Source organism: Emydura macquarii, unplaced genomic scaffold (assembly GCF_026122565.2).
Source record: "Emydura macquarii macquarii isolate MOO-44397 ecotype Brisbane River unplaced genomic scaffold, CSIRO-AGI_Emac_v2 contig_2636, whole genome shotgun sequence".
NCBI classification, from domain to species: domain Eukaryota; kingdom Metazoa; phylum Chordata; order Testudines; family Chelidae; genus Emydura; species Emydura macquarii.
In genome coordinates, this window is record NW_027132773.1 from 18513926 (window position 1) to 18529134 (window position 15209).

Genomic DNA, 15209 nt, shown 5'->3' on the forward strand with positions numbered 1-15209 from the left:
TCCTAAGTAACTCAATAAATCAAGCATTCAACAGCAAAGGTAGCAGGTGGTCATTGATGGTCCTGTGCATGGAATCAGCTCCTGCAAAACAAAACTTGACAGTTACACTTCAGTTTACAGCCAACTGTAGCTATTTACTGATTATTGAAGAACAACCCATTTTTGCTGAAATATAGTAACGTATTGTTTCCAGGTTAATAAAATATGTTCAAGAAAAACAATGACAGCAATTGCAATGAGCTGTGCCCATTACCTTTAATCCCTCCGGATGAAATTCACCCCAGTGCAGGAAATCAGCACAAGGTCAATGCACCGCTTAAGTCCCACTTAAGACCTAAGTGTCAGATTTTCAAAAGGGTTCAGCTCCCAGTTAGGCACTAAAATAACCGGTCAGGTTTTCAGAAGTGCTCAGTGTATCGAGTGCTGAGCTCTTTTGAAAAAACAAGGCGTAAGTGGGAGTTAAACAGTGCATAGACCTTGTGCTTGTCTCCTACACAGGAGTGAATTTCACTTTAAGTGCTTATGGCTTTCATCTCTAGTGCCTTTTACAGCACACAGGAGAGCTGTCAATGTGTTCCTACAGCTCTGAGACATGTGAGCAGGCCACCAACTACAAATGTGAGAGAAGGCTGCGGGATCCGATGCTCACATATAAGGCAATTTCCTCCATCCCTGCCCCACGGTAGTGTTCTGGAAAAAGCAAATGATGATCATGGTGAAAAAGGCAAAAGACAGGGAAAGGGAGCAAAAATTCATGCTTTGCAGTTGTCTTGTACCGAAATAACTTTTTTTTTTTTTTTTATTGTCAGTGATAACAGTTTTAAAGAGGGAAGTTGCCATAGGGAAGCACTTGGGAAACATAAGCAGCTTCTCAACATATTTTCTGTTTAGCTGTGCAAAGTTAGAAGGAAGGAAAAGCTGGGAAATGAGGACTCATGACCCATCTGGAAAATAAACTGTCAAGGATAGGTCATTGGCTTGTTTTGTCGTGTCACTATTATGCTTTTGTTGAGCTCTGACTCCCCATAGTATCCTATGCAGCCCAAAGCTCTCACTAAGGTTTTTTGGCTGTAACTGTCACATCCACCCGCTCATAGGCAGAAATCCCAGAATGTTAAAAGACCTGGATCTTTTTAAAATAAGAAAATCATGGAACCTGTGATGACAGTCACAAAAGTCAAGTTTTTCTTGCTGCCCTTTGACTTTGTTTCTTGGCTCCCCTGGTTTGTAATATGATTATTTCAAGTTACATCTGAATCGTCGCTGGGGCTGGGGCTAAGGCTAATTCGGAACCCTAGAATCCAATTGATATTGTGTCCTATTTTAAGTTACCAAAGGCATCCAGTACAAAATGGCCTATATTGGTGACTTGTGTGCTTCCAGCTACAGAGCTGCGGTTGGTGTATGTTTACTGCTGCTGTTTCTGCACCTACTGCAGCATGATTCTTGTGCATGATTCAGGAATCATGGCCCCACTGACATTAGTGAAGATTTGGCATTGACTTCAATGTGGCCAGGATTTCACCCATGAGCCCTTTCCTGAAATTCTTATGTAACTCACGTGCCTAACGGGGAGATATCTCTTCATAAGATCTGTGAGGGGCGGGCTAGAAATCAGTTGTGTTTGGGTCATTGTTGTTAGGAGATGCACAATTAGCGCTCTGTCCACACTCAAAAGTTTCTGGAATTGGGGGTGGTAGTTTTTGGGTACATTCAGTATGTTCCCTGTAAGTGGAGGGCAAGTAGTCAGGGCAGCTGCTTGACAAAAGACCATGTGCGGGTTGGAAGAAGCTGGGTGACAGGAGCAGAAAGCAGGCTGCTTTCCCCTAACTCTGAAGCATTTTGCAGCAAGGTTTTTTTATCTATATACTTAAACTGAGTGGTTGGTTAATTAGTTAGCTGACTAGCTAACTGAGTGATTTCAGCAGAGAAGGAGAAAAAGCCTGCAGGAAGTCCAGTTGGAGGTTTCTATAAGCAAGTGGTGGGAAGATGGTGCAGGGCTTTTGATCAGCAGACATAGATTATGGTGATCACAGATGGTAACTGAGACTCAGGTGAACTCAACCTAAGTCTTTAGGACCGCTGACTTACATCTCACTGTGTTACTGTGGGGACTGATCTGTTTAGATTTAATTTATTTTCTTTCTTTATGTACGTATAACTGTGAGGATAATGTATGTGGCTCATAAAGTAGCCATGTTAGGCTGCAGAAATTAAGTTATTATTATGTTTCTTTATCATTACGAGATTTTATAAAGTTGGTGCCTACTAATTAAGTTAATTCCTTTTCTTATTTTTTGGACTTGATTGTGGGGAAACTGACCCCATGCAATCCTTGCTGAAAATCCTCAGTGACTGAATTTTGGGTCTCCATGGGCTTTTCTGTGGGAGCTGGGCACTAGGAGAAGGGCAGTGAAGTAAACTCTAGCCCACCCAAAGGTTACACTTACAGTCTAAATTCAGACTTGACACAGCAATTGGAGGAGCGTACCCAGACACAAATGGAGGGAAGAAGAGACTAGCAAGGGTTACACTGATCACGCTGTGCATTACTCAGTAGGGCATGTGTGCATTTTGGTAACACCATTCAATTGTTGTTGTGATGTATTAATATATTTAGTTCTCATTTAACTTATTAACTCACTTCTCATGGGTGACCACAAAAGTAAGATTTTTAGGAGGAATTTGAATAAGGAAAGGGAGAGACTTGAAATAATTTTTAGGGGAGGCTGTTCTGTGCATAGGGGGTGGCATGGAAGACATTGTCCTCTGTCTCTTGCTTTGCCTCTTCTCATTATAGGAAATATTTTGAAAAACTTAGTTTTGTGTTGGTAGAAAGGAGGGTTTTTTTGCTCTGATAGGTAGCATTTGTTTGTCATATACATAAGATTAAGCTTGTAATACATACAGTGTCAGTCTGATATATTCCTTCATGACAAAAATGAATGGAAATGCATTTCATAGGTTCCTGTTAAAGTCAATAGCAAGAACTCCACCTGACTTACTTGAGATCAGGATATGGACTTAATCCCTTATTCATAGTTTATTTATCTTCTTATGACACTAATGTTTTAAAATCAGTAAACAAAAATTAAAAAAAGAAAATGCCTCAAGTTTTCTTTGGCCTTTTCATTAAAACTTTGCTCAGTTTCATTTTAGGCCAATATGCAAACACAAGTTTCACCCGCAAATTATGCTCTCACATCTGTTGCACATTCAAAGCATGTATTTCCATGTATGAAACAGATAATGGGATCAGCAAATTGGAACTTGCACACAAGCACCCACTTGCATACAGCTTTGTATTTTGCAAACACGGGTTTGAAGTTTTGGATCTTTAAACAAGAAACTTCTCACAGCTCTATATGTAATCCTGTCCATAGATCCTATATGTAATAGTGCTTCTATGCATCACCCATTTAAATCCCAAATAAAATCTTGTTTTAAAATGTGATTTCATTTGAAATAACAGTAGCTTTTTGAGTGTGGTGTGTCTGCTGTCATTCACACTTTGCCTTGCTCCACAGGCAGACTGAAGCACACTACATTTACAAGTCCTCAGTGATGCTCTCTCAATTGCTTCAATGAAACTGTTTGAATGATACACCTAAACTGATTAGGTCACCGTGATGGGCATTAACATACTTGAGTGTTTGATAAGGGCAGTAATGTAGCCCCTTTGGAGTCTAATGACTGAAGAGTTACATTAAAAGATAGTGTTGCTTGGAAAATATTTCTTAGAACAGCTAAATTCTTTTTTCTAATAGTTCACCTCTCATCTTTGATGCTTACTGTTTTGCAGTGAGATGTGTTTACTAATTTACTGATCAGTCAAATGGGAGCAAATAAACACATACTTGTTGGTTTCTGAAAAGCAAATTAATAAAATGAAACTCATTTGACTTATTTTTAGTTGAGATAATAGTTCCTGTATATAATACGCTATTATCTACTGTTTCTGTGTGATCTATTAAAAAGTACCGCTTGTCTAGTAGGTCTTCTGATAGAATCTTGCTTTTTTTTTTTTAAAGGAAAAAGAAGACACCTCAAGTACTGTTGAGGGGAAGCTCTATTTGGAATGTGAAGGCGCTCGTTCTCCCGATCTGCTCAGTATAAGGAAATCCCATCCATTGTGTTATTACCCAGGTAGAGCAAACCCACTACAGCATTGCGTATTCATTAGGGCTGTGGCTATGGGGGTGGAGAGAGCAGTGTAACCAACATGCGCCATTGTGTCTTAATCCACTATAATGCCTCTTGATGGAAAGAGTTGAAGAGTATAGAAGGAAGATGACTAGAGGGGTTCAAAAAGAAAGAAAAGTCATAGAGGAAATTAGCAAGAGGAAGGAAAAAGAAATAATGAAATAAACTACAATGGGACTAAGGCGAAGATTTCAAAGGTGCCTAAAAGATTTTAGGAGCACAAATCCCAGTCAATGGCTGATTTAATTGGCCTGGGCCAGAGCATTGCTAAGGGATTTTGGAGAAACCTGTTCCTCCGCTTTTTTATGAATTAGAGTCCTTTCAATGCATACTATACCAAGTGCACTATTGCATTTACTAATCTGTATTTCTCCTGTAATTGTGTTATTAATATTGATATTGATGCCAATACTAACATTCATATTAATATTTATTTTACAGTTATTAAGCTTTAGTAACAGTAAAAGTACACATCACCTACAAAACACAGTCCTCGCTCTCCAGCGCTGATAGTTTAACTTAGATAAATAGGGTGCACTGGATAAGAATGAACACCTAGCATTCCTACTCTTAATAATTAATAATACCTTTTAAACATTCAAATGCATCATCAACTATGGGTATTATCATCCCAATTTTACAGAGGGATGAAGAGATGACATGACACCCAAAATCACCAAGTTTGTCTGGTTGGAGCCCAGAACTCAGATCTTCTAGCACCCAGTGTCATTCTACTAAAGCACATCTGTGCCCCTCCCATCACTACATTTAGTGGTTGCAAAATAAGGCCCTGATCCAGCAAGGTAATTAACCATATGAGTAGTTCCACTGAGGTTCTATATGCTTAAAGCATGCTTGGATTTGAGCCGAGGTTCAAGGTAAATGAATAATTGTTGGTGTGAAGGGCTTAGTCAGCCCCTTGTCTATCTAATTTGTCTGTCTGCCACAGATCTGTCATGGGTTTGAAGTACTCTTCCATGCTGTTTCAAGCTGTGCCCCATATATGAAAATCCCACTATTGGTGCAAATTCTCAAAGTGTGCTTTCTACAAGCATTCCTCTGAGTAATACTTCATCACTCCAATGTTTGCAGAGGGGATGTGAGAGTGGCCAGGGCAAATCAACTTTTACATTTGGGTGAATGTTCACAGGATTTTTGTGGTGTGCCCTCGCACTGGCTGGTAGTGCAGGGTGGAGCGGTTTAATCAGGCAGGAAATGATGAGCGGGCCCAAGATTCGGGGTCAACAGGCTGCTACAGGAAACAGGAAGTAGAGCTCATTATCAACAGGTACCCTGCACTGAGGAGCCTCAAAGAATGTGGGATTTAAATATTTCTATTTTAAAATAGTAGGCACTTGATTTATCACTGCTAACTTAAATGAAGTAGAATCCACTTATGCCAGTGGTGAGTGTAGCCTTCCGAGTTTATTATCAAAGGGTGGAAACTGAATTAAATATATAAGTTAGACAGAGATGCCAGTCCTAGAATTAGATCAGCTTGGATCCGGATATCCGTGATTTCAGTGGAGTTCTTTACAGTTCTTTACGGATTGAGCATCCTAACTGGCAGGTTTGGGGCTGGATTGTGAATCCCTACTGTAAAAAGGGCTTTTCCCCCACTCACATTTTCCAGGATTGACACTTCAGGGTCACAGCTTTCACTGCACCCAGTCATCCTTAAATACAATATGACATAGGGTTTGTCATACTCTGCTATTCTTTTTAATATCTTTAGTTAAAGCATTTTGCTCATTTGTTTTTCTTAAGTAAAAGACTATCAGTGCTGAATGAGTGCTGTTTTTAAAAGCTTGGCTCCACCAAACTATAGGACTTTGTGAAATTTTACTGGAAAATATAAACCTACAATTAAACTAATACTGTGAGTAAAGAAAGCAATAATTCATAATTTCACACTTTGTAAATATGTTTTTGTTGGCAAAGAAAATTATACACGCCTCCACAACATAGTATGTCATGGTAACATAACAAATGTATATATTACTTTGAAGTTTTAATGTTCTTTTTGAGGTATACAGTACCTTTAAAAATGTATTTATAAATGGTATATACCATATAAACAATGTAAAGCTTTCAAAGTTGGATTCATTACAGGTATTAAAAGCACTGATAATTACACCTTTCTCCATTCAGTTGGGGTGACCTGTTATTTGGCACATTTTGAATGGAAATATTCCTGTTCAATTCATGGAACATTTTCAGCTATAGTGGTATTAGTCTGTAGCAACTGTTTTATGTAGACACAGACACATAATACTTATAGAAATACTGGAATGGAGTGCCATGTAAATTAATATTCTGCTTTTTCCCTGTAGACCTTTTGAATCCGAGATTTTATATTATTTTTACAGAAACATGATATGAACCTATATATATTAAATATTGCATTCACTTTATTTCAGTAATTTTTAGCATGAAGCCAACATCTTACATAAAATTCTATATTTATTTTATGTGTAGTTTTGATGATAATTTACATTTTTACTGCACTATGTATGTTTGAAAATGTACATACTACATGAGATGTATATTACAATATACACGGTATATAGTATAGTCTTTATCTTTAGAAAATACAATAGTCTCAAACTTCATGTAATACTTTCTGCTATTGCCCTTGAAATCAGTTGGTTTTATATTATGTATTTGGGTATTGCTTTGATATATAATTTTCCCCCAAAAAAGCTGTGTATTGCCTTAATTCTGCTTCCATTGAAGTCAGTGATAAATATTTGGTATGTATTTGTTCAATGTGTTCAAAGTATTACTCAGGAGCAGCAAGTGAGTGAGATATTATTATTAATATTTATTATTTCTATTACAGTGGCATCTAAGGCTGTGACTAAGAATGGTGCCCAATTGTTTTAGGCACTGTACATGCATATGGTAAGAAACAGTCCCTGCTCCAAAGACCTAACAATCTAAGGAGACAAGACAGATAGTCTTCATTTTATGGAGGGGAGCTGATGCACAAGTGATGAAGTGACTCATACTGGAACCCAAATCTGAGTTCAATATGGTGTCTTAATCACAAGATTTATTAAGTTACGGAGTAATTCAGGTTATACCAAACTAGCACGGATAATACCTTTATCCCACATCACAGTATCATGTATTTTGTATATGCCTCATGTCCAACTGTACAGGGGTCAGAAGGAGACATAAAAACCTCTTAAATGATCTATATTAGAATTTCTATGCACAAAAGTTGTATATCCTTAAAGTCTGATATCTTAATTCCTGGTGTTGCTTGTACCAAGGGCCAAGAAACAAGTTCTGAATTCTTCCAGGAAGGGTGGAACCGCTTTTCATGTCGAGCTTCACAGGGTTGTGAAACAGCAGTTTTACATCCATAAGGGGAGCAAGACTGAAGCTTGCCTATTCTGAGCCTCCAGCTGGTGTAATTTTCTTTCTGCAATGAAGGCTTGAATCTCCATCACTGAAGTCAATAGAAGCTCTGGTTCTGACTTCAGTGGGAACAAGACAATGGCATTGATGAAAAGGAGGAACTATTTGTCTGGCAGCAGTTGGTTTTTTTTTACTAAATGACTATTGGAACTGCCCACTGTTTTGGAATTTGCAAGAAGTTACAGGGAGATGCGTTAATGGGCAGAGAAGGTGAAAGCTGCATGATATATACTTACATGGTAAACTCCTTGGGACAGGGATCATTGTTTTGTTTTGTGTTTGTACAACAGCTAGCACAATTGGGTCCCGGTCCATGAAGTGCTATGGTAATACATGTATTTATGAGATGATAATAATAATAATTATTAGTATTGTTATTTTCTTTTTCTTTCTTTATTATTTGTATCATATTGTTTATAAATATATTATATAGATTTGCACTTTACCACATAGCTGTCACCTCTACATGTGATGTATGCATATGATTACAGCTAATCTTCCTACGTATCTATTCATCACAGGACATTTTCCATTATAAACCTGATTTTCACTCAGGCTTTCTGAAAAGCTCCTTTACACGTAGTATTTCTCTCGTACACTTGCTGTTATAATGATGGTTTAGAAAAATCATGGTTTAGGTTTATTAAATTTTAGGTAAACTCGGAGCCCCTCCTCAGTTGCATTCTTGTCTGTCCTGCCCAAATGACAGCTTCCTGAATACCTACCTTAATTTCTTGCTTCTGGCACCTAGCATCTTCTGGCAGAATTTTTCACCATCTATGCACTTTGCTCAGATTCTTACTTTTCAAAATTTAGACTGTCAATTCATACCACTCTTGTCAAGGGAGATGACCATAGGAAGGGCGTCTTCGATAGGAACTTCTGACATTGTGGAGAAGAAGCCTCCAAGGAGATCTTCATGCAACCTGGAGATGTGTGATGAGGAAGTAACTCACACCTCAATCCAAGACATTAGTCATCCAGGTTTCTTCTTTCTCCTCCCAGCAGTGTCTTTGTCTAGACAAGGTTTCCATCAGAGAGAGCTGGGAGCAAAGGCAACAAAGCAGCTTTCTCAGTGGCAGAATCTTTACACTCTCTCCAGAGGGATATGCAGTACTAGAATTTTTGGTCCTTTAAATAAAGGAGAGTCCAGGCAGCAATATATTCACCCCTCCTTTTCCATTGGAGGGAGATACAGCACGAACTCCCATCACTGTGACATATCTGTATATGGGAAAACAGAATTTGGCTCTTGATTCTCCAGTTAAAATCTCAGCCTTAAGGCTGCATCAGTTTAGTTTTCTCAAAATTAATCTCTTGTTGAAAAAACAAAAACAAAAAGAAAGTGAAGCTGATCGCACATGTTTAGTGCATTTGTTTGAATATGTGAGAATCCAACAGACACACTTAGCTGCATTTGCAGGGCCTAATCTTGGTATCTTTCCTGAAGTTTACAGTACTTTCCACATTTCTGTCTTCCTACCAAACTTCTTCATTGTGTTTATTTTTATTAGTTTTAATTTTTTTCCTTTCTGTTCCCAACCAAACATTCAAATGACTTTTATGCTGCCAAAAGTTGGAACTTCAGTACTTTTTCCTTTCAGAAGTTAATGTTTTGTTTTGTTTTTGTTTCCATTTTTTTTTTTTTAAATTATTTTTCATGCTTTATGGTAACAAAGATAGGAAATTTCACTATAAATTGAAGTAGTTCTGCTCTCTATTATATATCTGGTATGTCTGATTTGTTATTTCAATGACAACTTCAAAATGCATATCATACAGTGTAGATTATTCTATCTTTACTTTGTGTGCAGTTGCCATCCGGTAAGTGAAAAAATAGCCAAAATAGGAGAAAGTGGGGATTTGGAATAGATTCTTTTTCATACAGCTCCAATACCACTGAACCATAGTATGTCCCCTACCTAGCAGAAGTCTTGCTGATTCTTTTGCACAAACAGGAATTTCAGACAGAAGCAAATCATTTCCATATTGCAGGCAGACAAGACAGATGCTTTCCATTAAGAAATGTGTTTATTTTGGAGTTTGAGGGTTTTTTGTTTTTGTTTAATTGAAGATTAATTTACTTTAAACCTGTAACATTTGCACTAATTCTGAACTCCTTAATTCATGTTTAATTTGAAGTATTATATGTAGTTAATTAGATTTTGGTTTCAGTTCTTGAAGAACAAACTTATTGTTATTGGTGATGTCACTTGTACCAAAAGGATATGCTTTTCTTGTGAAATTCCACAATAACTCATTGAGATTCTTTTGCTGTTTCTGAATGATAAACAAATTATCTGAATTATTTAGTTTATAAACTAAGTTTTGGGTTGACATTTCTGAGTACTCTGAATAAGATTTTGTTTTAACTCTGGAATTATCGCCTATGCAATATATCATAACTAAAATGGACCCAGATGATGAATATTACTTAACTGCATTAAATATAGTAGAATCTCTTTAATCAGTGCTAATAATGGGGAGTGAATTCTTTAACGTGCACTATGGGTGTGATAGGACTGGTGAAGTTCACAGACTAGTGAGCACTGAGGGTGAGGACAAAGCATAGACTCCAGCAGCCAGCAGGGGCCGTAGCCCTATTTCAGAGCATTACTGAGTGCCAGGAGCAGGGTCTGTCACCAGGCAGTGAAGTAGCCTGCCAGGTGCATGGCATCATTCACAATGGCCGTATTCCTGGAACAGCAGCAGAAATTTGTTGGTCTGTGTTGCAGTAAACTGCAAACCCAATGACCAATCTAGTGATTTGTGAAGGTGCAGTTTACCAAAATGGTGAGGTTCTCTCTATAAGTTAAATGCATGAAACTAACAATGAGGTCTTTATTCTCTTGAGCTGTCTCCCATCCACTTATGGTCTTGTTTTTGTAGACCACAGCTGTGCAGACCACACAGCTGTGAGGTCTTTATTCTCTTGAGCTGTCTCCCATCCACTTATGGTCTTGTTTTTGTAGACCACAGCTGTGCAATTAGATTTGATGCAATTTCATACTGTTTTTTTCCATGAGACAGCGTTATTTCAGTGTGTCAGGGTATGTCTACACTGCAATGTAAGCCCATGCTTGAGGTCAGTCTAACATCTCTTTTGTCTACACTGCAATTGGACTTGGACTCAGGGTCCCAGGACCCTGCAGAGTTGGAGGGTCCAAGTCCCAGTTAAGCCAGGACTCAGAGTCTGAGCCCTATTGCTTTGCAGTGTAACCACAGACCCGCTTGAGTCAGATCCCAGGGGTCATCCAGAAGTATCCCACAATTCCCTGGGACAACTTCCTTATTCCTCTCTATCCCAACAGTCTGCAGTCCACTCTGTTGAAAATGGAAGTCCCCCTTGGCAAATGGCAGCAGCTCAGGTCCTTTTTAACCATTCGCTTCTGATCACCAATCTTCAAGCACACTGTCAGAGAGACTCCTGGGTTTGCAATGGAGAGTGTACCGATCAAGACTTTTGTAAAGTGAGCCTCTTCCTGGTAACGTGCAGGGTCAGCAAAAAAGTTTTCCCACAGTGCACCACAGTGCTAGTGCTAGGGCTAGAGAAGTCACATTTTGGGGGGCTGATGTGCTGGGGACTCTGGGATTTGGTTACTTGGAGTGGGTCTGCACATTGCAGTGTGGATGCTAGAGTCCTCGGTTTGGGCATGGGTCAGAAAAATCTTAATTTAGGATTAAAATACAATGTAGATGCTCCAGCCTAACATAGGTCAGCTGACTTGAGTCCCACTAATTTTGGGCTTACATTGCATTGTAGACATATGCTCAGTCCCTATTGTGGTGCACACAGTCCACTGGGAGAGGGTGCAAGGAACTTCCTTTACCCATTACCTGGTCTGAGTAAGGATTAGACAGAATGGTAATCCTTGCACTTTAGCCTTGTCTTTACTAGGAAATAAAGGCTCGTTCTTAACTTGAGTTAGCTAACACAAGGTAAAATCCTAATGATGACAAGGCAGTAAAAACATAGGCTCTTTCCCCAATGAAGATGCAGCCTTTGGGTTTGTCTACACTGCAGTGTAGGCCCAGGCTCAGTCTAGGCTTGAACCCAAACCCCCCTTCTGTCCACTCACAAATCTCTCAGATTCGAGCTTGGATCCTAAGACCTTGCGGGGTGGAGGGTCGGAGCCCGAATCAAGCCCCTTTGCATTGTAGATGCAGCCCCATTTGACTCAGGTCCTCAGAGTCCAGCAAAAGTATCCCACAGTCTCTCAGGGCCATCTTCCTTTTTCCTCTCTATCCCAAGAATCTCCAGTAGCCTCAGCTGAAAATGGAAGCAAGCCTCCTTGATTTATAGCAGCAGCTCAGTGAGTCAGCATTAACCCTTCCATTGTTTTCTGACCATTGAGCTGAAAATGCACCACCACCAAAATCATGCCTCTTTTATGAAGCATTTGCCCAGATGCTCGGTACTGTGCCCAGCCTGGAGCCAACCATGGTACGTGATGACCTGGTCAGCCAGGATGGTGTCCTGCTGACCCCAGAATCCAGCATGAGGTCTGATGGGAGCCAGCAGCAGGCACTGAGTTAAGGACTGTGGAATCACTCTGTTGCTAAAACCAAATCTAGAGCAGGCTTTGGAACAGGATCATCATCCACAAATTCTGGGTCCATACTCGGAGGAGCTGTTTGATGTATCCCCTGTGGAACAGACCTCTGCTGAGCCCGCAGCAGACATAGAAGGAACAGAGGCCGCCCCTGAGTCTGGTAAGCTTCTGGCTCCATTTAAATATTTATTAATACAATAATAGGAGGGATTTCATCTCTATGATCCAATGCAAGAGTTATGAGAAGCCCCAGCTTGCAGCATGCATCTGCATATGATAGATAGTATATTGGCACCTTGGAATCCTCTTTCCCCCCCATTCCCCCCCCCCCCCCCCCCCCCCAAAATGGCGACTGGGAAATGCAAACAATAAAGAAGTCTGTAAAGTGTATCTTTACTGGAAAGGCACAGATTTTTTGTGAGGGCCATTCCTGTTTCTTAAAAATAGTAACTGTACATTGCCATTCCTTTGAGTTTGCTGTTCTGTAACCACTCAATGATCAATGAAGCAGTCTGGAAACAGTGAAGTGTGTGTGTGTGTGTTTAGGGAAATGTGTTCCATTCACAAATCTAGTCCATTTCAGTTAGAAGTTGTCCATGCAGATCATAGGTGACAAAACCATTTGTCCCAAGTTTGGCTGGGGTTTGAATTTTTGTCCAGGTATGAGCCAGGGGCGGGGAGGAGGAAGGCTGTGGAGTTCTGCATGTTTGCATGCAGCCATAACAGGGTAAGCCATGTGGAAGCTAACGCAGCATCCTGTTGATTCCCTCATGAATTCTGACCCAATCCCAGGTGCAAACTTTTCTTGAAGCAGGAGCTCCAGATAGTCAGTCACATTTCAGGAAGGGAGTATTTTCCAGAGCCACCTCAGTAACTGGTCAGTCCACTCCACTCACAAACAGATTGCTCAGTCACTATACATTTGAATACTTTGGCTGCATACACTGCAGATTTCCCACTGGCGGCTTGGAACAACATCTATCTTTGCCAATCAGATGCAAAAAAACCCTGTTATGTCCTTCAAAATGTGAAAGGCCTGAAATGATATTAAAAGTTTTATAACAAGGCCACTAACTGCTGCCGGTAGGTCTGCAATTTTTATAAAACAAACACAGCTTTGAATTTTTAACTTACCATGCTCTCTACACTTCTTCAACTGCCGTTAACGAGGCTGTGTCCAGGGAGATCGTGTGGACTAAAGCATCATTCTCACAATATATTGAAGTTTAGTTTTGAAATATAACATTTTATGTCCTTGAAATTCCACAAGAATTATTTCTGTACTCCTTCATGGAGCTGTTTGAGACCCATTACGCTCCGTGTCTTGTCCTGTTCCAGACACTTCGATCTCCACTGGCTGCAGTACCTCCATAGCTCACCTACAGTGTGGGACAAGCCTGGCCCCGCATACCTTCATGGACTGTTCCAAGAGGAAGCATTCCCATGATGAATTTATGGCTGAAGTTCTGGAGGGGGCCAACAAGCCGGTCCAATAACAGAAAAAAGGAACTTTTACGATGAGAAAAAAGGCATGCCGAGAGGCAGGAGGAAAGGCTGAGGTTTACCACATGATTTGACGACAAGGTTTCAATGCAGGTGCAGGCACTGGGTGTGCAGTTCTTCAAACAAAAACAGCAGCTAAAAGAGGTGGACACAGCTCAGCAGAGAGAACTGTTAGAGTGGCTCTTTTCAGTCGTGGCTGCAAAAGCACCAGCTCCTGCTGCCTCTCCCACACCATGGTGTCAATCCCCGGTGACATCCCTTCAGTCTAGAAATAGCTTTAAAAATTCCATGGCCCGGGTGGTCCATGCAGTCAGACCCTAGGAGTGATTGGAAAGGACAGCATAGCCCTGTTTAGTCCTCTGTCTTGACTCCCTCTCCTTTGGATGTCTCCAGTCCCTTTCCCCTAGTGCCATATGCATATAAAATGGGGAAAAGAAAGGAGAATAGAGGACCAGGGGACATGCAGCAGTAGGGGGTTTCTGTCATCTGTTAACTTGTTCATACACTTTTTTTTGTTTTGGAAAGGTTCTGTTGTAACTGCTGTTCTTCGAGTGTTTGCTCATGTCAATTCCATGCTAGTTATGTGTGTGCCCACATGCATGGCTGTCGGAGTTTTTTTTGCCTTAGTGGTATCCATAGGGCCAGCTCTGTGCCTGTATGAGAGGTGCTGCTGGCCCTGCACCTCCTCAATTCCTTCCTTCCACCTGTGGTGGTTGTTGGAACGCCTTTCTCCCTTGAGATCACAAGTGCTTAGTGGTTGTCTTATAGACCGTTGTTAATAGTTCTTGTAAATAGTTATTAGTTAATTAAGTTAGAGAGAGTGGTCCTGTTTGCCTACTGACGGGACAAGTGACTCCCAGGAGTGAAAGAGACCCCTCCATCTAACGGTGTCTTTGATGCCAGGGGCCTTTCAAGCAGCAAGAGATTTGATGGCCCTCCCAGTGCCTCCAAGTCTTTGGGACCTACCCTCGGCACCGGAGTCGGTGAAGGCACCTGTTTCCAGAGGAAAATCTGTCATGGGACCGCCACAGTGGTCAGTTGACCAATGCCATTCCCCTGAATCATGGCACTGGTCCACAAGAACCTCAGCCCAGATTTCCTGTGCCATGATGGCAGTATCCGCCCTCTTGTCCCTGGTCTCCAGCTCTATGTTCCCAGTCTCAATCTGGTTGAGTTGAGTGTCTCCCTGGTACTAGTCATTGCCCTTGTGGTGCTGATCACTGGATCCCCAGCATTGTGCGACCCGACACCACACCATTTGCTGCTGTCCTGGCACCACTAGCCTCCCACGCGGCACCACACAAGGGAGTCCCATCGCTGGTTACCATGTATCCAGCACCACTCCCTGACTACTCACTGCAGCCAACAGTCTGCTCCACTGTGGTCCCAGAGGGCAGAACCATCCTCCTCGGAGTCGGAATGGGAGCCCAGTCACCAGTGTTAGAAAAATAGGTCAGCGGGTGCACAACCTTCCGTTGCTGGCCACGCAGCAGGCTTCTGGCTTCAAGGGCAATGGCTGGTTTG